The following is a 24,687-nucleotide window of genomic DNA, read 5'->3' on the forward strand; positions in this document are numbered from 1 at the left end:
TATATTTCACATGTAATCCCATGGGTTTCACATGGGAATTCATATGGGTTTAACATGGGAATTTACATGCGTTTCACATGTAATCCCATAGGTTTCACATGTAATCCCATGGGTTTCACATGGGAATTCATATGGGTTTAACATGGGAAATTACATGGGTTTCACATGTAATCCCATAGGTTTCACATGTAATCCCATGGGTTTCACATGGGAATTCATATGGGTTTAACATGGGAATTTACATGTCTTTCACATGTAATCCCATAGGTTTTACATGGGTTTCACGTGCAATCCTATAGGTTTTACATGGGTTTTACATGTAATCTCATAGGTTTCACATGGGAATTTGTATTAATTTACAATGGGAATTTACACATGTAATCACATAGGTTTCACATGTTATCACATGGGAATTTACATGGGTTTCACACATTTCACATGTGAAAACGTTCCAAAACCACATGCTTTCATGGGAAAAGCACATGTGATCACATGTGTTTCACATGTGATCACATGTGAAATTTCACATGTGATCACATGTTTGCACATGTGAAAAATGCACATGTGAAATTTCATGTGGAAAAATTGCCTGTGCAAAATCACATGTGATCACATGTGATCACATGTGATTATTTCACATGTGAAGTTCATGTGCTTTTTCTGTAAGGGTGTGCCCACTTGAATTGCAAAGTTAAATGCCTCCTTCATGTATATGTATGTCTCCTCTCCTTTTTACCCTATGTGTATGTATGTGTCACCTACATTGCACCCCTGTCAGTTGCCCTATGTATGCACTAATTTTTCTATTTCTTCTTTTTAAACTTTTTTGTACCTCACCTGTCGAGGGACTACGGATGGAAATTAGCTAAGGCTATAATCCGGCACATTTACATGCAAATGTTCATTAATGTTGCACTGTCCCTGAAATAAATAAATAAAAAATTACCTACCTGTCTTTAGACTAAATGTCATGACTTTGTTTCAATCTTTTTACAGTTAACAAACAAGCCAGAGCTCCCAGCCCACCGCCCAGCGACATGGTTCTGTGAAACAGTGCCTTCTCCTTCAACCAGGTATAATTCTGGACTTGATCTGAAAGCTTGTGTGATTTATCAAATGTCTTCAAAGGGCGTAATGTAGGGCTAGCATTTGAATCCAGAGGTAAATTAGTATTTGGGACAGCCCTACAGTTGGAACAATATTTGGCATTAAAATGTAATACTTTAATTTGCCTTCATTCCAGTGGCAGCTGGTCTCCTCTCCATGACCTTCTGCTCATGACCGATGCCTGCAGCAACTGGCGGATGGAGCAGGATGTGGCCGTGCTGACCAAGCAGCTGGAACAGCAAGGTAGAGCATGAAGAAGCACACATGAATTTGAATGAGTTTTCATAAACTGTTAAACTCCACCTACCTCCCCCCCATAGAGACACTGCGGAGCGTGCCATCATTCAGAAACCACGCCCAAAACGGGGGAAAACACAATCTCCCCTCCAATCCTGGCATTCCTCCTATGTCGCGTGCATGGTCGGGTGTTGCACAAAAATATCGTATATGCGGAAGATGAACACTCCAACTTACTTCATTGACAGCAACATCCACATTTTTCTTCTTGCCAATTCTCAATGGCTTCCTTGTTTTCCTTGGGAGTACAAAAAAATGTTAACTGGCGATTTTTTTTTACATTTGTTGTCTGCGCAGCCCACCACACAACAGCTTTTAGCTATGTTTAATTCAAGGAAAATGACACTGGTGTGTGGAAATGAACTGTGCTTTTCCCCCGTGATGGGCGTGGCCTATTTCATACTGTACATTTACTGTTTCTCATCTCACTCTGTAACCATCTATCTATACAGACTGAGAACATCCAGTTGAAACGCAGTCTGGAGAAGCTGAAAGGACAGCGTGAGGAACAGGAGCTAGAGATCAACAGGTAAGCACCTAAGGACTCAAAACACTTGAAGGGAATGTGAGTCTCTCTTCTTTTTTCATTTCTTTTCATGAGTGCTGGTTGTACGACAAGAGACCATTTCTCATTTGTGACTCAGAAAAAACGACAGGACTTCTGATGAAGCTGTTTTTATTCATTCATGTATAAATTGCCTGACCCACAGTTTCACTGCTCGCCTGTCTCTTTTAGGTTGACAACACGCCTGAAGGAGGAGAGAATCCACTACTTTGACCTCTGCAGTGAGCAGGGGGCGAAGGAGTGGATGCTGACCCAAGAGCTCATCTCCAAAATCAAGGATGAGAAACATCAGCGGGAGATCCAGGACTTGAAGAACCAGGTGGGGAAGCACTGTATGCTATTGTGTGCTGGGGCAGCAGGCTGAAGGCAGCGGACGCCAACAGACTCAACAAACTGATCCGTAAGGCCAGGGACATTGTGGGGCTGGATCTGGGCTCTCTGACTGCGGTGTCAGAGAAGAGAACGTTGTCCAGGCTACGCTCCATCATGAGCAACGACTCACACCCACTCCACGGCGTGCTAGTCAAACACAGGAGTACGTTCAGTGAGAGACTGATTCCACCTAGATGCAATACGGAGAGGCACAGGAAATCATTCCTGCCTGTGGCCATTGGTCTATTTAATGCCTCTCTTAAAAGAGCACCTCGGAGACGCTCAGTCAAGGACAGTCTGTTGAAAGGCCAGGAGCCCCTGAGCCCCTGATATAAGAGTCATGAAACAGCTTCCCAGTGTCAATTCCTTTTCTCACCCCTCCCTCATGCCCTTATAGCCAATCCAAGATTCAAGATTCAAGATTTGTATTGTCACTCCAGTCCGTAGTACAAGTATCACGTGTGAAATTCTTGTGCTGTAGACTCCGTTACAACATAGTGCAAAATAGCAGGGCATATGAGTGCAAAAACAACAAGAGACACAACAAGCAATAAAACAAGCCAAAAAACAGTGACATATTCACTGCACATAGGTGCAAATAGTATAGACATAATTTAAACATAATTATAATAATGTTTAATAATTAAACATTCTGTTTGCACAGGTGCAAATAGCATAGACCTAATTAGAATTAAACATACGTAATGGTAGCAGCTGCAGTACAGCTACTACATGATTGTTGGGAGTTTATTTGTGTATGTTAAGGAGTCTCGTGGCCTGCGGGAAGAAACTGTCCCTCAAGCGATTTGTGCGTGCTTTTGGGACAGTGTATCTCCTCCCTGAGGGTAACAGGGAGAACATGTGGTTCACATGTGGGGGTGGTTTGTGTCCTTGATGGTCTTCAGGGACCTCCTGAGGCAATCCAATATTGCTGTAGAGGTGGAATGATGAGCAGCTGTAGTGCCTTATGCAACTTGGATGACATTAGTTTTTCGGCCTCTGCATCTTTGACATGATAGTAGAAGTGGTTACCAGACTGGGGTGGGGACATCTCTCTCTGGCTGTCGTGTGTGTTTTCCTGATCAGAATGTATCTTTGACATGATAGTAGAAGTGGTTACCAGACTGGGATGGGGACATCTCTCTCTGGCTGTCGTGTGTGTTTTCCTGATCAGAATGTATCTTTGACATGATGGAGAAGTGGTTACCAGACTGGGATGGGGACATCTCTCTCTGGCTGTCGTGTGTGTTTTCCTGATCAGAATGCATCTTTGACATGATAGTAGAAGTGGTTACCAGACTGGGATGGGGACGTCTCTCTCTGGCTGTCGTGTGTGTTTTCCTGATCAGAATGCATCTTTGACATGATAGTAGAAGTGGTTACCAGACTGGGATGGGGACGTCTCTCTCTGGCTGTCGTGTGTGTTTTCTGATCAGAATGCATCTTTGACATGATGGAGAAGTGGTTACCAGACTGGGATGGGGACGTCTCTCTCTGGCTGTCGTGTGTGTTTTCTGATCAGAATGCATCTTTGACATGATGGAGAAGTGGTTACCAGACTGGGATGGGGACGTCTCTCTCTGGCTGTCGTGTGTGTTTTCTGATCAGAATGCATCTTTGACATGATAGTAGAAGTGGTTACCAGACTGGGATGGGGCCGTCTCTCTCTGGCTGTCGTGTGTGTTTTCTGATCAGAATGCATCTTTGACATGATAGTAGAAGTGGTTACCAGACTGGGATGGGGACGTCTCTCTCTGGCTGTCGTGTGTGTTTTCTGATCAGAATGCATCTTTGACATGATAGTAGAAGTGGTTACCAGACTGGGATGGGGACGTCTCTCTCTGGCTGTCGTGTGTGTTTTCTGATCAGAATGCATCTTTGACATGATGGAGAAGTGGTTACCAGACTGGGATGGGGACGTCTCTCTCTGGCTGTCGTGTGTGTTTTCCTGATCAGAATGCATCTTTGACATGATAGTAGAAGTGGTTACCAGACTGGGATGGGGACGTCTCTCTCTGGCTGTCGTGTGTGTTTTCTGATCAGAATGGAACTTAGGCTGGAAATTGGAGCAATTTGTTATGCAGTAACCTCTGACATCACTGTTCCCCTTTGTTGCTGGAGAAGAGTTGAAAATGCTATTTTGTTCAGATTGCCTGTTCCAGTGTGTTCCAGGCCAACGGCGCCCCCGCCAGGCCAGAAAAAAGATTGATTTTTTTTCCTGCTTTCCCCAAAATTTCAATAAACCTTTATGGCATATTATTACAATACAACAATGCTGGTGTTGACAGTGTTGACAGTAATAGAAGATGCCAAATCATTAAAAACAATAAGCATTTTGCTTTTAGGAGCATTGTGCCAGCGTGCAGCGCTGTTCCAAAACGTGTCAACGTGTGTCGTTGCCTGGGAAACGCACATCCCATAATACAACTGTTCGCATCGCATCCCATAATAGTATGATGATACTTGGGATGCCATTGCGTACATGGATGCGAACAGGTTAGCTAAAAGTTTAGTGTCGCCAGTGAGGGCCCCCATCGTTGCGGTCGGGGTACATTTCGAAATCCCTCCAGGCCTGAAATTTTTCTAGGGGAAACACTGCTGTTCCCATATTATTCTCAGAAGCAATAATCAGTGATTTGATAATGTTTGCTTTTATACTAAGACCATCAAAGCTAGATTCAGAAAGAAGAGCGAACATTTTCTGAGGAGTTAGGAAACTATTCAAATTTCATAAAACAATCAAATGTTCACTCACTTTATTATCCATTCAACTGATGCAAAAGGCATTAGCATCTTGTCCCTTGTCCTTACAGGTTGATAGCATGCGGGGCAGTGATGCGACCCTACGTGGAGGCCAAGATATCCCACAAGTCCCACACCACCATCAAGTACTTCCTGAAGATGTGGAGCAGCGTCAGCGAGACGCTCATCTTCAACTTCCTGGGCGTGGCCACGGTGGACGGACAGCACTCCTGGAACTGGACCTTCGTCACGGTCACTGTCATCCTGTGTCTGGTGGCACGGGTCATAGGTCAGCTCTACTGTAGTGCTTTCCAAACGTTCTGAACGTATATGTGATGGCAGGCGGGGGTGTGTTAAGATATACATTCAAACGGAAACATGATGTCATGGTGGACTGCCGTTGATAATCTATGCACAAGTCAAGTGAATAGCTTCTTATGAAACACGTTTGTCACAAAGTTCACTATAGAGCAAGTACTGTACATAATATGTTAAGCAATGAGCAGAGCATATATATATATATATATATATATATATATATACATATATATACACCAGAGGGTTAGGGTAGCGGAGCGGTGATAATTACCGCTCCTCGCTCCCAGAGCGGTCCTTTCCACCCGCTCCAGCGCTCACGGCCGCTCCAGACCGCTCCCCGCTCGATACAGATTTCACCCGCTCGCACTCACCGCTCCACTCCGCTCAAAAGAATAAGAGAGATAAAAAGGCCAGGGTGTTTTAATTTGCATTTAAACGCGTTTCGGCATATGTGCCTTCATCAGAGCAGAGCATGCTCTGATAAAGGCACATATGCCGAAACGCGTTGACCCTCAATAAAAAAAGAAAGTGGAAATCTGAAGTCTTGCATCTCAATTTTTGGCGTGCTGCTACCGTCACTCTTGTAGTGATTTTTTTGATGATATACTGTCTGTCTGTGACTTCATTGGTTGTTGCCAAGAGTCACGAGCTCATCACAAGATACTGCCACACACATCATGTGATGGGAGAGCTTGTGATGGAAAACCGTTTTTAAGTTGTAGCGGTCAGTGGGTTTGTGGTCACTTCAGTGCCTACGGAGCCATCTCACATAGAGTAGCTTATTAAAACACACAATCAGAGAGAAAAGTCATTTGACTTTTATTAGGGCTAATTCATAAAACTCTGCAGTGACAGAACAGCAGCACGCAAAATCTGCACCACGGTAATTTACCCCGATTCATAAAATTATGAATTATGATTGTGAATACCATGATGGATCCACATTAGTTATTAGTCAGCTGCAACACAGGTGATCACAGCCAATCACAACCAACATGTTAATTAAGCTTGACATATGCAACAGTCTGCCTCTGAGTCTGTATCTGTCAATGGGCAGCAGAGACATGTTAGAATGGCAGATGATGTTGGGCATGGTAAACCAAATGTTTATGATGTCACTGACTGAGATTATGAATTGGTCAGTGGTGATCATCACCTGATGAAGACCTATCAATGCTCTGTAAGATAAATATATAGGAGCATTGGTGGCAGCAGCCTTCTCTTTAGGCTACTTTATCTCTGCTACACTCCAGCACCTGCTAAAACGTTTATGTGACGTGTATGGTCATCTTCTCTTTTTCAAAATGATAATTTTCATTAGTTAACGTTCATTTTTACAATAGACCGTGACCAAAATGGGTGGAAGAATGGAGAAAACGGGTCATGCAAAATTTGCAAATCGCTTCCCAATATTTCGCATTTTGAAGCACCCTACCGTGACGGTATCTGCCCCTAACGTTACTCTAAACCTGCCAGTAAGTTTTATGATACAGCCCCATTCTATGGCCCTAAATGGTCAACTCTGGCAACTAAATAGGCAAAAAAAATAGCAAATATTACAGTATTTGACCCAAATCTGTTACACACACACTCAAACCCAGTTTCTCATGACATTGTCCTTCCCAGGTGTGGTTGCTCTGGTCTACGTTATCAACAAGTTCCACATCGTCAAGCTGACCACCAAGGACCAGTTCATTATAGCCTACGGTGGCCTGCGAGGAGCCATCGCCTTCTCCCTGTGCTACCTGCTGGACAAGGACCATTTCCCCATGAGAGACATGTTCCTCACCGCCATCATCACCGTCATCTTCTTCACTGTCTTTGTCCAGGTACTGGGACACCATCTTGTCTGTTCTGTTCCCCACTCAACAGACTGTGTTGTCACATCGTTAGCCGTTAGCTGTTAGCCGCGTTAATATAAGAGCCCGACCCGTCACCCGTGACGTAAACACATACATGCAGGCAGGCTACATACACAGTCACTCGCAAAGGTTTATTACAGCTGAGAGGCTAAGTAAGGGACGCTAAGTTATCTCTCTGACTCGTTTGCTCCAATACACCCTTTTCACGGGGGCCATTTTGTGTCAAAAAGGCAGGGTAAAGACAGGGGCAAGCATAACACTAATGAGGGTTTCCAACTTCCATGATTCACCCGTTTACACAACTTCTTTGCGGGTTATCTGCCCCGGTGTACAACTGATTCAGCTCAGTCTGTCAGGAGGTGTGAGGTGATGCGCTTCATCAGATGGCCTCTAAGTTTACACCAACCGCAAAGATCATCTCATATCATACGAGGGAGTCCTGTTCAGTCTGTCTCGTGGTGTTGCCTAGTTGAAGGATTTGCCTAATAAGATTCAAGATTATTTCAAGATTTCAAGATTATTTTAATTTGTCCCGAGGGAAATTTGTCTTGGACATACAGGCTGCCACATAGGTACACAGTGCCATAACAAAAACAACAACAAAAAACAATAGTGCATAGCACACCAGTGCCGACATGTGCAAACACACAACCAAAGTGCAAACATCAATAATTTACAGTACAATCAACAATACATTACCTATGACCTGAGTTTAGGAGACTGACTGATATGGGGATGAAAGAGTATTTGTATCTGTTGAGGTGTCTTTTTTTGTTCTTGATTGGGACTCTGTAACGCCTGCCAGATGGAAGCAGTTCGTATTCTGAATACAAGACAAAATTGTCAAAATAGAGCGTGCATGTACACGGATATCGATTTGTTTAGGTGGGCGTTGTTTTAGGTGGCTAAATTATGTTTTTTTGTTTAGTTGTTGACCCCCAGGACTTAGAGAGAAAAAGCTGGTGATGCTGCTGCTCTGGGTGCCGGATCTCGTTCGACGCTGCGCCCCGCTTCAAGAACACTGTACCTAATTAAGTTAGTGTATCTGACTAGCTGATACTTGTTAAATACTTGATAAATGTTTTAACATTGCATGATATTCAGTATAATCTCAGATATCCGGCAAGAAAAAAAATATTAATTTCACTAAACTTCCTGAAATTCCAATTCACTTCCAATGTTTCATTGGAATTGATTGATTGATTGATTGAATTGACCCCAATGCTGTTGCAGACCACCATGCCACTGCATCGTGGCAATTACGGTCAGATGCAGCATTGGGATGCTGAAAATAGGTGTTAGATCTACTGTATGCAGTAGATGGCGCCATTTTGCAATGACGAATACCTCTGTTACATTTAGACTTCACTGTTTATACCAAGATATATTTGAAGCTGCTAGTGTAAGAAAGGAAACCCACAGTGACCTTGGCTTGTGTGATGAACACCAACATGAGGAAGGGATCAGTGGGATATTGCAGCAGACGTGTCTTTAGCATACATGTAACAAACACTGACCTTGCATGCAAGATCATGTGACACAGTTCCATTTCTATTTGGTCCTAGATAGTCCATGGGCCAAGGCAAAAATCGGTACCACCTGAGGTGACCGCACGATTTTGTTATTTTTGTCTTCCTACATGTCTGTAGTTTATATTTTGGTATGATAACCCTGCCCATTTGGTAGCTTAAGGATAGTTATCACTCTGTAAACAAACCTACCCCCATATAAATGACAAAACCCTGATTTCTGTGTATTAGTCCAGATGATATGTGAAAATGATGTTCCCTTTTTCGTAAAAGCATGAAACTTGGTACGCTTATAGTTTGGGGCCCTGTACAGTTTCAGAAATTGAGCCATCACAAAAATGCCTTGTGGCGGCCATTTTAATTCTGCCATAAGCATAGTTTGCATCATATCTCCTGAACCACACATGCTAACACTGAAAAGGAGATGTCTATCCCAACGTTTTCATGGTCAAGGATTACAATGATACCATAGAACATCATAAAGTGTTAAAGTGACTAATCAATTGTGAATTTGATGACGTTGTGAGAAGGAAATGACAGTATCTGATAACTGATGCTATCCTCTCCCGGTAGGGAGGGGAGGCTGGCCAGCGAGACTAACATAATTATGAAATTACCCTCAAAACACAATAATTGTCAATACTAAACCATGTTTGGTAGGCATGAATTTGCAATTAAAATAGCTATAATTCACCATTGTTAATCTCCGTCCTTACTCTAAAAATGGTAAACCCCATCTTGGATTTGGCCGTCTGGCAGAAAGTCGCAGGATGTTTGGGAGGGGCCTGGGGGCTATTTTAACAAAAGGCCCATAGAAGTAACCCTGACCCAAATTACTCATCAAAAAATGTTAGCCAGAGAGTGGTCATGGAATTGAGGTTATAGCATCAGTTATCAGAAACTGTGATTTCCTTCTCACGTCATTAAATTCACCATTGATTAGTTACTTTAACAGTTTATGATGTTCTATATGGTAGCCATCACCTTTTCTGTGTTATCATGTGTGATTCAGGAGATATGATGCAAACTACATAATTCACTTATGGCGGAATTAAAATGGCCACCACGAAGCATTTTTGTGATGGCTCAATTTCTGAAGATTTACGGGGCCCCAAACTATATGCGTACCAAGTTTCATGCTTTTATGAAAAAGTGAACATGATTTTCACATATCATCTGGACTAATACACAGAAATCAGGGTTTTGTCATTTATATGGAGAAGGTTTTTTACAGAGTGATAACTATCAATAAGCTACCAGATTGGCAGGGTTATCATACCAAAATATAAACTAGAGACATGTAGGAAGACAAAAATACAAAAAGTGCGCGGTCCCCTTAGGTGGTACCGATTTCACCATTGGCCCATGGACTAATTGCATTGTATCTTTCTCAAAACACCACTGAATTCACCAAAACATCACTGAATTCACCATTAACTATTCATGTGAACAGTTTATGATGTTGTATAGAGTGTCATTGTAATCCCTGACCATGAAAACATAGGGGTAGACATCACATTTTCTGCGTTATCATGTGTGGTTCAGAGATATGATGAAATCAGGGTTTTGTCATTTTTTTGGGGGTAGGTTTGTTTACAGAGTGATAACTATCCTTAAGCTACCAAATCGGAAGGGTTATCATACCAAAATATAAACTAGAGACATGTAGGAAGACAAAAATAACAAAATCGTGCGGTCACCTCAGGTGGTACCGATATGTCAAAATTTCAGCCTTGGCCCATGGACTATTGTGGGCGTGAGATATTTCAACATTGTATTACAATGTTTACAATGATGACTGTTGTCTTTTTGGGTGTAATTCTCCACCCTGGACTTTGTGTCTGCTAGCTTGGCTTTCTTCTTCCTCTGTATGAGCAGTGAAAGTTACATTTTGCCTACATTGTCGATTAATCGGTTAACATAGATTGATCGATCAAATTCTTAATGTAGTAGGAGGAGTAGGGTTGAATTAGTTTGGAGTCTGCTACTATAGGTTGGAGGCTTTAGCTGATGTGGCCTCCAGAAGCATCCTGCGTGAGGCGATCCAGGACCGTCCTCACGTGATCAAAGGGGTCCCATAAACACGAGACAGGACAAAAGTGACAAAGCAAAGCAAAATGAGACAGACACTAATATCAACTGTCCACAGGTGATGTGGCTGTGCGTACCAGACTGACCTCTCGAGGGCCGAGGCAGACGCCATTTTAAGCCCCGTATGGACAAAAAGACACCATAAGATCAAAAGATGAACAGCCACAACAAAGACATAAATATTGATCATATCTACATGCGAAAGGGGGATGACTGTAACACTACGAAACTGTGATATATGAACAATATTAACTAATTTTCTGTGATATTATCTCTCCTCAGAGTCACCTGTTTGAGAGCATCCAGGAGGGCAAGTATGAGTTTCCAGACAAGGACTGGGCTCACATCTCAGAGGGAGCCAAGGACCTCATATCCAAGCTGCTGGTCTGGGATGCCACTCTGCGTCTCAGTGCTGCTCAGCTCCTCCAGCAGCCACTCTGCGTCTCAGTGCTGCTCAGCTCCTCCAGCACCCACTCTGCGTCTCAGTGCTGCTCAGGTCCTCCAGCACCCCTGGGTTCAGGGGGTAGGTGTCTTCTAAACTTCTATTGACACATGACTACTGGTACTCTAATTCATCCAGTGGCATTTATTAGTAATACACTTAGGAGTTTATTTCACAATCTTTATTTAGTGGTTATTTCAAAGTTAAAGTGTACATGCTGGTGTTTTCATTTCCCCAGAATGCTCCAGAGAGAGATCTTCCAACTCCTCATTTTCTCCAAAGGTAAAACCAGATAGCTTTGAAAACTATGTCAAATTCATCTCTAAAGCCCTTTAAACAATTGTCAGTGCTTGTGCAAAGTGCTTTACAGAGCAACAAAGGACATTGATAAATACATTTTAATTAATTAAATTAAATTAATACATAATAGATAAATAATTGTATTACTTTCTGAAGACTGGACAATGTGTGGTGTGTTTATATTATTACATTATACTTTTATACCTCTCAAACAATTTCTGTTGCTCTGCACAGCCCAGCTTTATTTTCCAACTTTTCTCAAAAGTTTCACAATCTAGGCCGTCCAGGTAGTGTAGCGGTAGATTCCCTGCCTACCAACACGAGGGTCGCAGGTTCGCGCCCCCGGATTAGTCGGGTGTCGGGCAATGGGTCTGCGGGTGGGAAGCCAGATTAAGGGTATGTGTCCTGAAGCGGCTGGCATGTCTTGGAGGAAGCATGGTGCTAGTCTACAGCTCTCCCCAGATTGGCAGAGGGTGGAGCAGTGACCCTGGGCAGCAGAGCAGGGGGAAATTGGCCAAGTACAAATGGAGGGGAAATCTGAAAAAAGTTTCACAATCTAAGCTTTTACTCTGAAGGCAAAATCGCTCTACTTCCTGTCTCACCCTGGTTAACTCATACAGTAGGTAACTTGACGCAGCAAAATCGCACCACTTCCTGTCTAGTCCTGAGCAGGAAAGCTAACTTTTACTTGGTCCCACATGTTCTTTTGGGCATGAAGTGTCCTAAATGAGAGCATTCAACCGTGTGTGTGTGGGTGTGTGTGGGTGTGTTTAGGTGTGTGCGTGCGTGTGTGTGTGTGTGTGTGTGTGTGTGTGTGTGTGTAGGTGTGTGCGCGCAGTCAGAGAGCCCAGATCCAGCCCCACAATGTCCCTGGCCTTACGGATCAGTTTGTTGAGTCTGTTGGCATCCGCTGTAGTGTTAATTTTGTCGGCTATTTTTTTATTTAGTCTTAGTCTTAGTCCCATGTTAAATGTCCTTGTTAGTCTTTGTCATATTTAGTCAACCTCATCCTGTTTTTATTTAGTCAAGTTTTAGTCGACTAAAAGTTTGAGCATTTTAGTCTCAGCTTAGTCAGACTAAGCTGACTAAGCTTAGTCTGACTAAGCTTAGTCCATAAGTATATTAAGTATAGACCACTTAGTAAAGACCACTTAGTAAAGACCATAAGTATATTAGTCTAGTCTTAGTCAACAAAAACTGTTCACATTTTAGTCTAGTTTTAGTCAATGAAAACTGTTGAATCTGCTGATGCGCTTCACTAGTAATGGTATTTCAAAGCAGTGTTGGCAACTCTTTCCCAGGGAAATTAATGCTGACCCTGCCCACCCGGGCCAGTGTCGGCATATTTACAGTCCCTGCTCAGCCCGCAGCTGAGGGGAGAATGGAGGGAGGCTGGCTGTGCTGTGTGGAAAGCACTCAGACCTCTCTGGATATAATGTAGACAAGCAAGTAGCTGTACATTTTGGGAACACAATGCCTCATACACATATAGATAAGACCCTTAGCTAAGACTGGGTGGATTCTGTTGTAACTACTGCAAATGTTTTTCAGACAGCTAAATGTCAGCTAGATCTATGATGCTGCAACACAGGAAACTGAACTGCTGCATTGAGGGGGGGAAACAGTCTATAATTAGTGTTAATTTTGTTGTCTATTTTTAAATTTAGTCGTAGTCTTAGTCCTGTGTCAAATGTCCTTGTTAGTTTTTATCATATTTATTCAACCTCATCGTCTTTTTGTTTAGTCAAGTTTTAGTCGACTAAAAGTTTGAGTATTTTAGTCTTGTCTTAGTCAATGAAACTAAAAGTCTGAACATTTTAGTCTCGTCTTAGTCTTGGGGAAAAAGGTAGTCGACTAACATTTTTCGTCGACGAAATTAACACTAATCCGCTGCCTTCAGCCTGCTGCCCCAGCACACAATAGCATACAGGAAGGCACTAGCCACTACCGACTCAGAACATCCTCAGCATGGTCCGGCAGACGTTGAAGGACCTCAGCCATCTCAGAAAGTAGAGACGGCTTTGCCCCTTCTTGTAGAGTGCATCAGAGTTCTTAGCCCAGTCTAGTTTATTGTCAATGTACACTCCAAGGTACTTGTAATCCTCCACTATGTCAACACTGACCCCGTCGATTGAAACAGGGGTCACCGGAGCCTTGACCCTCCTCAGGTCCACCACCAGCTCCTTTGTCTTTGACACATTGAGCTGCAGGTGGTTCTGCTCACACCATGTGACAAAGTTGGCCACCACATCCCGATACTCATCGTCGTCGCCATCTTTGATACATCCCACTATCGCAGAGTCGTGAGAGAACTTCTGAAGGTGGCAAGACTCTGTCTGGTAGGTGAAGTCCGTGGTGTAGATGGTGAAGAAGAAGGGAGAGAAGGCCGTCCCCTGTGGTGCTCCTGTATTGCTGACCACTCTGTCTGACACACAGTTCTGCAGGCGCACATACTGTGGTCTGCCAGACAGGTAGTCCACAATCCAGACCACCAGGGGGGCATCCACCCGCATCGCCGTCAGCTTCTCACCCAGTAGAGCCGGCCTGATGGTGTTGAAAGCACTGGAGAAGTCGAAGAACATGACTCTCACAGTGCTGGCCGGGTTGTCAAGGTGGGCGTAGGCGCGGTTGGTCAGGTAGATGACAGCGTCCCCCACTCCCAGTCGGGGCTGGTAGGCGAAATGGAGGGGGTCTAGGGATGGTTTGACCATAGGCCTGAGCTGCTCCAGGACGAGTTTCTCCAGGGTCTTGGCTTTTTAGGTATAGGGACGATACAGGACATTTTCCACATCACGGGGACCCTTTGGAGACTTGGGCTCTTGTTGAAGATCAGCTGTAGCACATCACAAAGCTGGGGGGCACAGGCTTTGAGCAGCATGGGGCTGACGCCATCCGGGCCAGCTGCTTTCCTAGTGTGTAGCCTCATAAGCTGATTCCTCACCTGGTCCGCTGTGATGGTCAGCGTGGGTGGGGGGGGGGGGCATCATCAGCTCTGAAGCCCTTTGGGGGGGGGAGGGGCGGTGTAGCCTCGTCTCTGGGTGACGGGGTATAGACAAGTTTCCTGGGCACTTCCGGTTTGCTTCCGGACTCGGCCGCGATCGTGTCTGTCGGTTCCGGTGTTTGTGAATACGGAGAAGCGTAACGTACTACCGTAGTAGCCATAGCGACCGCCGAAAAAATGCAAACTTGGGATCATTCTGCGAGTCTCCTATCTAATGAAAGAGTGTCTATCCCACACCCGTTGACACTGGACACATGGGAAGATAATATGTGTAAATGGCCGAACGTAACTACAGGCAGGATTATAGCGTATTTTGAGGAATCAATGGCGGTGGATGGCAACGCGATGAACAATCTCAAAAGCTCCGAAGCGTACCAATATCTCCACAGCAACAAAGTAGGTCGGGTATGTTGTAACGCTATGTATTTCATCAAATTACCCCCGTTGTGAATGAATATTACGGCTATTATTCCAGTGTTGTCATTAAGAGGCCGATTTCGCAGCAAGAATATTTAATTGGTCGGCACGTCGTTCTCGGTAAGGACGCTTTCGTTATTGAAACAGACAACATGCATGCACACTCCTACTGTAGCCTATCTATCTGCATTTGCAGACATTCATGAACCCATATCTTCTGGACATTGCCTTGATGAAAAAACAACGCAGCTAAAAGTAATACGTGCGACAGTGTCAGTGCAGAGTGCAGACAGCGCACAACTTGAATCTCCAGCAATAGGCTACGCACCTTAATCTCTCCCACTCCACACCTGGCACCTGCGTCAGCTCTCCTGCACTCGTTCTCGGCTCGCATGTGGCTTTATTGGTGGTAAGCATTTTGATTCATCTCCTCATCATACGAGCGTCGGGCAACAAGCGCGAGCCATTGATTGATTGATTGATTCGCCCGAGTAGGTAAAAAGGCTTTTTACCTCCGCTAAATTGACAGCCTACGTCGGGTCTCTTTTGCTTTTGACGGCGGCAGGCACGCTTCTGTTTCTTTCCTGCCGTCTTGCTGGCCTCGGCTGAAGTAGGCTACTTGTTGCATGATCTCGATTAAAAAAAAAGGACTGGCCTAGCAAGGGATGTCTGTTTTGACATTTCGGTTTCCTCCTGTGTGTTTCCTCACAGCGGGTCCAGCGCTGGCCGGCGGGACTGATGCTGCTTGTTGTGCAGCTTTTAAACGGCGCTCTACAGTAAAGAAAGCGTCTGCTATATTTTTCTTTTTCACCAACACTCAACATACAGGGGGCGGAAAACATATGATGTAATAAGTCTCTATTTAAGTCGTAGCTTATTGGCAACATCAGGCTGCTGTGGACGCTATGTGGACTTAACCGGAAGCCGGGGACATATAAGGCTGCTATGGCGCCGCCCTAGTCCAGCGCTGGGAAACTTGTCTATAGCCTGGGGGATGAGGGGGAGGGGAAGGTGATAAGCCTGGAGGGCCATCAGCCAGAGCCGGAGGGGGGGGAGGGGGGGGGGGGGCACGACCCGTTCCTTGATGGGCCACGACCCGTTCCTTACACCCTACCAACGCCAACAGCTGCTCAAGAAAGTCAAAGAGGTGAGACTCTCTTCCAGCCATCCATCATGCAGGAACTACCACAGTGAGAACATCACATCACGTCACATCACACATGCATTTCATTCCAGGCTTCTTCCCTATGGGACATTTCCATACTTCCTGTTTACATTTGAAACCCCTCCTAAATCCAGTTGTTAGGGTTGTCTTTTTTTAATTGCAAAACATGTAGTACAAATGTACAAAGGTGATTTAATAGATTTCTTATTGTTGCAAGAATATATTGTTTTAGTATATTGTTTGCTACGCTTTTCAAAAACAATAAATAAAGACTTTAAGTTGGTGAATATGGTTTTATGGATGTGAAATGTTGCTAAAATGTCTGCCATGTTTTAACTGGGGTCTCTCTGGGATTTTGTGTGTGTGTGTGTGTGCATGCATGCGTGTGTGTATGCGTGAACACGCGCATGAAGGTGCATGGCCACATCCGCTCCATGTCTCCGTCCCTGGTCGCTCAGCTGGGTGGACTAGCGGTGGAGATGTCAGAAGCAGAGCTGGGCACCCTCCGTCTGTCCGAGCTGAGGAGTATCTACGCCATGGGATCAGTCAACACCTGGACAGACAGACAGGTATCAGCTTCGGTCATAGCCGGAGACATATTACATCCACTGTGTTGTGTGTTCACTCGCTTTCTGAAACAAATTGTACAAGTAGCACTGGCATGCTATACAATACAGGGTGAAGGTACAAGTACGTTGCTAATACATCCACCTACAATCCTGTTTGAGGCTATTTTACGCTCACTCATTCTCTCCATGGCTTTCATCCTAGCTGGCTGTGCTGTTCAGCCGCTTGTTAAACGCCACCAAGCAGAAACCTTCACAGCTGGACTCCAGCACTTTTGTGGCGATGGGATACATCGTGTGTGGAGCTAAAACAACAGAGATGCGTTTTTTCAATGCTGTGGAGTTCAGGTGAGACGTGTGTGTGTGTGTTTATTAGGGGTGTCAAAAATAATCGATTATAAGATGCATCGTCGATGCGGACGTGCACGATTCTGCATCGATTCACAAATGTCAAGAATCGATTATTATTATTTTTATTTATTTTTTTAACACGTTGAGTGCCAAGGACGAGATATCTCGGCTTACATGATCCAACCGTTGAGTGCCAAGGACGAGATATCTCGGCTTACATAAACATTTTTTTTTTTTGACGGTGGGACATAGGGCTGCACGATATATCGTTTACACATCGACATTGCGATGTGCGCATGCGCGATAGTCACATCGCAGGGCGTGCGATGTCAAAAGCAAATTAACTCGTCATGTTGCTTGATAAACTCTCACTTTAGGGGTAGCCTACTGAGTGAAATGCAGGCTCTCTCAAAGGAGAGAGACGCCCCGCTACTGTACTCACTCATTTAGTGCTTAGCTTCAACACAACAAACATGCACAGAGACCTAAATTGAATTATCTTTTGCTTATGTTGCGTTGCTGACAGTAGCCCGTCTATAAACGATGTGGTTGTGGAGGCGGACTTGTCCACAGTTTGCAGCGCACTCGCATACAGCAGGCTGGCTGCTGTAACTCAACATGCCCGTGGAGTGGAGATATTTACTCTTGAAACACCAAAAAGCAAGACCGCAACTTATGACACGAAGGCTGATTACTGAGAAGTTGTCCGTGTTATCACTGTGGCTGTCTCTCCCCTTCAAGTCTCTGATGTTGCATCACATGATAGCAGTAACGTTACGGTAGAGTTAATCATACATAGCGACTTATTTACACAAAACATGTCAGTGAAAATAAAAAGAGAAGAGACATATCTGGGCAATTAAATGTATATTTATTACTTTTCACGAATGAATTGTTTGTCACCGGTCGGCTGCATGTGAATCCTCGTCTCTCTGTACTGCCAGCCTTGCGCTCAAAAACCGGAACTCCGCAGATGCGGAGTGTACCACTTGGTCGTTTCTGGAGGGGGTTTCCGGGGGGTCAGACCAAGTGTGTAAAGTGGCAGGGGTGTTTCATTGTTGATTTATTGAAACGTTAGAAGAACGAAAGAAGTTGAAAGCAGTGATTATAATCAATGAAATCTAATGTTTTTCTGCAAATAGCATCATTGGGAGGTAGATTCTGGCACTCAATATTAGGGGTGGGCAATATATCAATTGTATATCAATATTGTGATATGAGACTATATGGTCTTAGATGTTGGATATGGTAATATGGTGATACAGCATACATGTTGTCTTTCCCTGGTTTTAAAGGCTGCATTACACTAAGTGAAGTGTAGGCTAGTGACATTTTAAAGTAGAATGTCATAACTTACTCACTTTTTCATGTATGTAGCCTAAGTCATGGAAATCCATTGGTCAAAATGTGTATGCACCCTGATAGATGACGCTCTGAGGCCTACAGTATAGGCGACAGCCCAGTCGTTGAGAAACATTAAAATACCTAATTTCCCCTCCAAAATCAGATGGACTCCTCTACAAAATCATCCCAATCATTCTAGAAGTATTCTTTTCTTTAAAATAGAGCTATTCTGGTAATCTGGTGAAAATCTGTATTTTTTCATATCGCAATATATATCGCAGGGGCAGGGAATATCGCAATGTCAGTTTTTTCCAATATCGTGCAGCCCTAGTGGGACATCGATCAACCCCTTTTACGTCTCCTATCCCAGAATTGGAGGAAGAGAATGTGTATAATCTATTTTACCGACCAGCTAGGTGGCGACGGTGCCCTCCCGACAGAGAGAAAGTCAACCAAAAGCAGCCGCCTCCCGCGGCTGCTTCCTCCATTCTCAAGGAAATGGCTTGCCGATTTTACAGTCATCAGTCACCAGACTCGCCGCTCTCGGGCCGCGCCAGCAGCAGCACACGGGGGATTGCAAATTTGCATAATATATTATGGGTGAAACACACTTTGAAACGCCCGCAGAAAGGCCAGAATCGCACGCATTCCGAAAACCCAGAAACGAACGAGCCTCATTCTCATACTGTAGGCGGGGACGCTTTCGCGCTGCTGCGGTGGGGGGTTCCAGAAATGGACTGGGTGGGCAGCATAAAGCCTAGAGTCGCACGGGGCTTCATCGGGGCTCTCAAACCCAAGAGACGAGTGAGCCCTATCCACACTCGCTGCCAGGGAGGGAGGCTGCTCAAACTCGCTGCCAGGGAGGGAGGCTGCTCAAACTCGCAGCAGCAGCAGCAGAGCACTCGCTTGTGACAAACGCAGGCTGAAAGCCACTAGACACGCCCACGGAGGGAGGAGTTGAAGGAGAGGGCGTTCGGAACTATATTGTTTGGATGTCTGATCTCTCACTGATGCCAAAAATAAATGGTTAAAGTGACTGTTCTGCCTGTTTGATTGAATTTCACAAAACTGCGATTATCTCAGCTTTCACTCTCAGACAGCTGAAACCATGCTGTACTCAACGGCTAATATCTACATAACTACTAACTCTACAAACTAACTCTTTTAGACAGAGAAAGCACACATTCTATTAGTACTTTTGTGAACTTCGTGTTCACAACCTCCAAGCAGAAAAGAATCCTCGGCTCTTGTAAAATGAGCCAGAATCCTCAAAAAACGGCCTGGCAGAAGCTACCTACAGCAAAAAAAAAACGGCTGGCAGTCAATGTGTTAATAATCAAATAAAATATAATGGAAGTACATGCAGTTGTTTATTTTAATTATGGATCATAATACAATGCAATTCCAAATGCACTTTTATTTTAAAAGTAGTCACGCAGTGAGAAAAAAGAAAGTGAGAAAAAATAAATCATTGGGGAATATTGGGGGAAAAAAGTGATGCATTGATTTAAGATGTATCGAGATGCATCGATAATCGAATCGAATCGAATCGTAGCCCTCTGAATCGTAATCGAATCGTGAGGCTAGTGAAGATTCACAGCCCTAGTGTTTATACGTGTATATTAGGGCTTTCACAGTCAACAAAAAAACACTAGTCGACACTATGCATCATAATCAACTAATCGTTCATCTGTGGTGAAGAATAAATACATAAATTGAACATAGATTTGTTTGAACACTCATTTTCCACATGACGCCATGTTAAATCAACAGAATTGAAGGTACTTATTCACCTTATTCTTTGCGCACACATGGACGCTTCCGCATTACGTCATTTCGTAATAGTATTTCCGTTTTAGACTTGCCAAAAACCTCGCAGGCAAGATGGCCGCCCACACTCTCCTCCTAAACTGGCAGAATTACTCCCCCATAAACTAACATATCTTGGCCAATAAGTATGTAACATACAAAATAAAACAACCCGTAATATCTTAATTTTATGTAGAATGCAGAGGACATGTAACTGTTTAGTTAAACTTGCATTCCAGGAATATTGTGCTCTAAAGATGACGTTAGTGGAGTCGAGACTGTTTTGTCCTGAAACCCACCTAGGTTGCGCCAGGCGTAACCTATGTGGGATTCAAAATAACGCATCCGAGATAGAAACGTTATGAATATAGCCACGTTTATAAAAAACAAACTAACGCTGGTGATCCGTATGGAAACAGTGTTACTCGAAATGGTTAAAAGTTATATCAATTTGGTCATTCAGTGGCATTTTACTGCCATATAACATAACTAACTAGCGGCTAATATTAGCCACAGTAGGCAACTAGCGCTGAACCGGAAGAACAAATACGTTTGCGTTGAACGCGGAAGAGAGAAAAAGTGGGTGTGGTGAATAAGGTGAATAGACAGAAAGACTCGTCTATGTTGTTACTGAAGTCAAACAGTCGCTATCTCCAACTCAGACAAGCTGCTGGGGTGTAATGGCTCATTTGTAAACAGCCTCTCAGAGCCAATCAGGACTCTGCTATTTCACATATCTCCACATTGGTCCCGCCTACATTAAGTTAACCCTTTACTGGCTGTTTTTGAGACCCTTTTGATGAGAATTGATCATTTCTATTGTGTGAAAAAAATATATCTTCAGCGGTATTAATCGACTAGTCAACTATTATTTGGAAGTAGTCGATGACTACTAAAATTCAGTAGTCGTGAATACCCTAGTGTATGTGTATATATATCTATTATTATTATACTATTATATTGTATATTATTATACTATAATATTATTATCTATTTACTAGTATAATATTATTATACTAGTATTATATATAAATACTGCTGGTTTAAAAATGGGCTGTACATTCACAAAAAGATCTATATATAGTGTGTATATATGTAGGTATATACTGTATGTGTGTGTGTATATATATATATATATATATATATATATATATACACACACACACTATATGTACTGTATGTGTGTGTGTGTGTAGATATATGAGGACCGCTTTTATGACTGTTGAAGCATTTTCTGAAAATCTCATAAAAAAACGCATTTACACTGTATGCTTCATTTACACTGTAGCTTCATTTACACTGTAGCCTACGCTTCTGTACTGAAAATCATAAAAGTCATAAACTTTTGTTAACCACAGACCTTATTTCAAGCATTCAACCAAAATCCTCACACATAAATCCCATTGACTTTTACACATAAGAGGCGGAAGTGTTAACATCCAGGTCCGGACTCATTCCTGTGGTACTTCTGTCCCCTTTACTTACTGTGTGACCTGCTGTCTCCCCCTGGTGGCTGCAGTAAGGCTGTGCTGTGGCTGGGTCAGCTGAGGCTGTCCTGCTCACCAGACCAGTTGCTGGCTCTCGTCGACCTTCTGCAACACAGTCTTGCATTTGGACCCACAGGTAACTGGAAGACTGATGTCTTCATTGAGATTGGAGTTCTGGCAGGTAAGACACATCCACTCTCCTCATGTTGAGCACCCTGATATGAACAATCCTCTCTGTGATCATCTGCTAAATGTGATTTTTCACTCAGTTATGTTGGTGGCTGTTTAGCTCTGGGAGCATTGATGCTACTTCACTTTCTCGTTGTGCAGCTGGTCTTCCAGATATGTCCATGTCAGCTTTGGTGAGGGACCAAATTGAAGGAATCACACCTCTGGCTATCTCAATGATACCACCTGAGCAGTTTAGTGTAAGTCTTAAATGACTATTATTACTAGTTTACTGTACACTGACCTGACTTCCACAAAACAAGTCTATGGAGTTCTATTCAGCTTTTGTTCTGGGACCCGAAATGTCTTGTTATCTATGTTGGTGTGTTCATCTTGACAATTCGTGCCTCCCCTCATTTGGCTCATGTCACCTTCTGCAGGTGGTGTTTAACCCGAACCAGATCAGCATGTTCTCCTATGAGCAGGCTGTGGCAGTAACAGCTGAACAGGAAGCAGCCCTGTCAGGTAACCAGTGGAAAGCCCTGGGTATTGTGCTGTCACCCTGGGAGGACAGGCCTGCCGACTTCAGAGGTAAACCACTGCAACTTGGATCATTAAAAAAATAAATTAAAAAGCCCATTGATAAATTAGAAACATGTACTTAAAGGCCCATTCCGTTGGTTCTGGCGAGAAATAAATGTGCACAAAGTGTTTATTATTGGCACTGAGTGAATGCGCCTTGACGTCACTTAAAAATGGCGACCAGGGGCGTTTCTCTCCGACCAGCCGTTCAGAAGATACATGGAAAACCGCAGTTTCGAAGTGGATAGCATCTCCCGCCACAGCTAGAGGATGTGACGTCTCGCGCGTTCACGTCGAGCTTGTCTCTTGTCTAGACGCTAACAGGAAATGGCTGAAGTAGCTTTTAACGTTACGCTCGTCGCTAGCTGCTAGCTAAAGGAAACAACAAACACAGACTCCAGAAAAAGTCCAGACTAAATAAATAAATATTTATCTAATGAAGCCCGTCTGGCCAGACAGCAGCAATGTGACCAACATCGGGGGGGAAACTAGAGTCAGGACTGTGTTTTCGGTTCATGAAGGGAACTTGCTGCTTGTAGCTACTGTAATGTGGTTTTGACCAGATAACGTTAGCTGCTTGCTAATGGATTTTCAAGATTTTTACTGTCACTCCGTAGTACAAGTATCTGACCACCTGGTCAGAAACTCTGCTAACATTACCGTCTTGTGTGAAGTAATGCAACCCTAACGTTAGTACCGTTATGCTTATGGTCATGGAACATTATTGTTTGACTGCATTTAGCTGCGGTGGTGAGTCGTTAGCTTCATGCGGGGGTCACCCCTATGTTCCCACAGCCCAATGTTCCCACAGCCCTATGTTCCCACATTTCTAAGATTTCAGCCCTATGTTCCCACAGCCCTATGTTCCCACATTTCTTAGATTTTTTTTTCTTCCAAAATAAGGCCCTGTGTTCCCACATTTCCCAACAATAGTCTTGTTGCACAACCACACCAGTCTCAAAGTTTTGTGTGCCTTTGATCATGCAAGAATACACATGATCATGAAAAAATACACAATATGACTAGCACTAGTTAGCAATTCATCCATATCAGATTTGGCCCCAGCCCCCTAAACTACAAGAAGTGGTTTGCACTAGTTCTCATAATGTTCCCACGTTTACTAAGATTTACTTACTCTTTGTCTGTGTGCATTTTAATTTTTAATTTAATTTTATTGTATTAATGAAGAATCAAAAAGGCATTCACAATCCAACTTACACAATGCATCACTACGAATGACTGAGTAAGGTCAAAGAGACAAAAAACCACAAAAAATAACAAAACACAATGTGATCTAAACGTTTCGATGCAGAATGTTCCAATTTGCACCAAATTTGGTGAAGGCGTGTTGCGTGGAACACTTTTTTGTTGATCACGATCCGTCCATAGTTGTTTCTATTGCGACAGTTTGAAAAACCAAATGCACTATTTCGTAAATACTACAGCACGGATTTTCACGATATTTGGTGGAGAGGTGTAGTTCCGACGACCCCCTTATATTTTGATCGTAATTCGCGGCCATGCCCCATTGGTGCTGAGTGGTCCACAGTGTTTGCTCAGATGGCTGCTATTCATGGAAGCTTGATCCCTGGAAACCGTGGAGGAAAGGTTTTAGTTGTTCAGAATTTCTGTTTCCACCGTCATGAAACGAGAGGAGAAAAGATCCATTGGCGTTGCTGGCGCCAGAAATATAAATCTTGAAATAGTCTTCAAAGGACAGCACTTGCAGATTGCCTGTTCCTGGCACAAAAATGTTGAGTGAACTGCATAAATAGTGCAATAAAGGTTGAGTTAACTGCATAAATAGTGCAATATTTTTATTTATTTAAATAAATAAAAAATTAATCTTATTTTGATTGTTTGCTAGTAGCCCTGGCTTGTGGACATGTGCTGTTCTCTGGCATAATTTTGACACGTCCTTTGCTAAACTTAGCTCCTTAAGGCCAAAATACACCGAACATGTATGTCGCGCAAAAAAACGCGCCGCGCCTTTTAGATTCAATTATATTTAATGTAAAGTCTCACACCGGCCGTGGCTTGTCAGCATGCAACGCGCAGCACACGCGCTGCTCTATGTTACGCCACTGTTCTATTTTCAACGCGTTGCTGCTCTATAAAATAGTCAAGAAAGGGCTGTGGGAACATAGGGCTGTGGGAACATAGGCACGCTCC

At 43.6% G+C, this 24,687-nt stretch overlaps 1 pseudogene across 1 annotated transcript; it reads left to right on the forward strand.

The window, feature by feature from the left end:
* Positions 1-936: 936 nt before the first annotated feature.
* LOC310786238 (sodium/hydrogen exchanger 1 pseudogene) lies at positions 937-11,432 on the forward strand (annotated as a pseudogene). The gene is made up of 7 exons: positions 937-1,073; positions 1,244-1,350; positions 1,857-1,933; positions 2,141-2,288; positions 5,155-5,372; positions 7,028-7,230; positions 11,166-11,432. The product of its transcript is annotated as a sodium/hydrogen exchanger 1 pseudogene (transcript).
* Positions 11,433-24,687: the final 13,255 nt, after the last annotated feature.

This window comes from Poromitra crassiceps (assembly GCF_964638095.1).
Source record: "Poromitra crassiceps genome assembly, chromosome: 12".
NCBI classification, from domain to species: Eukaryota; Metazoa; Chordata; class Actinopteri; order Beryciformes; family Melamphaidae; genus Poromitra; species Poromitra crassiceps.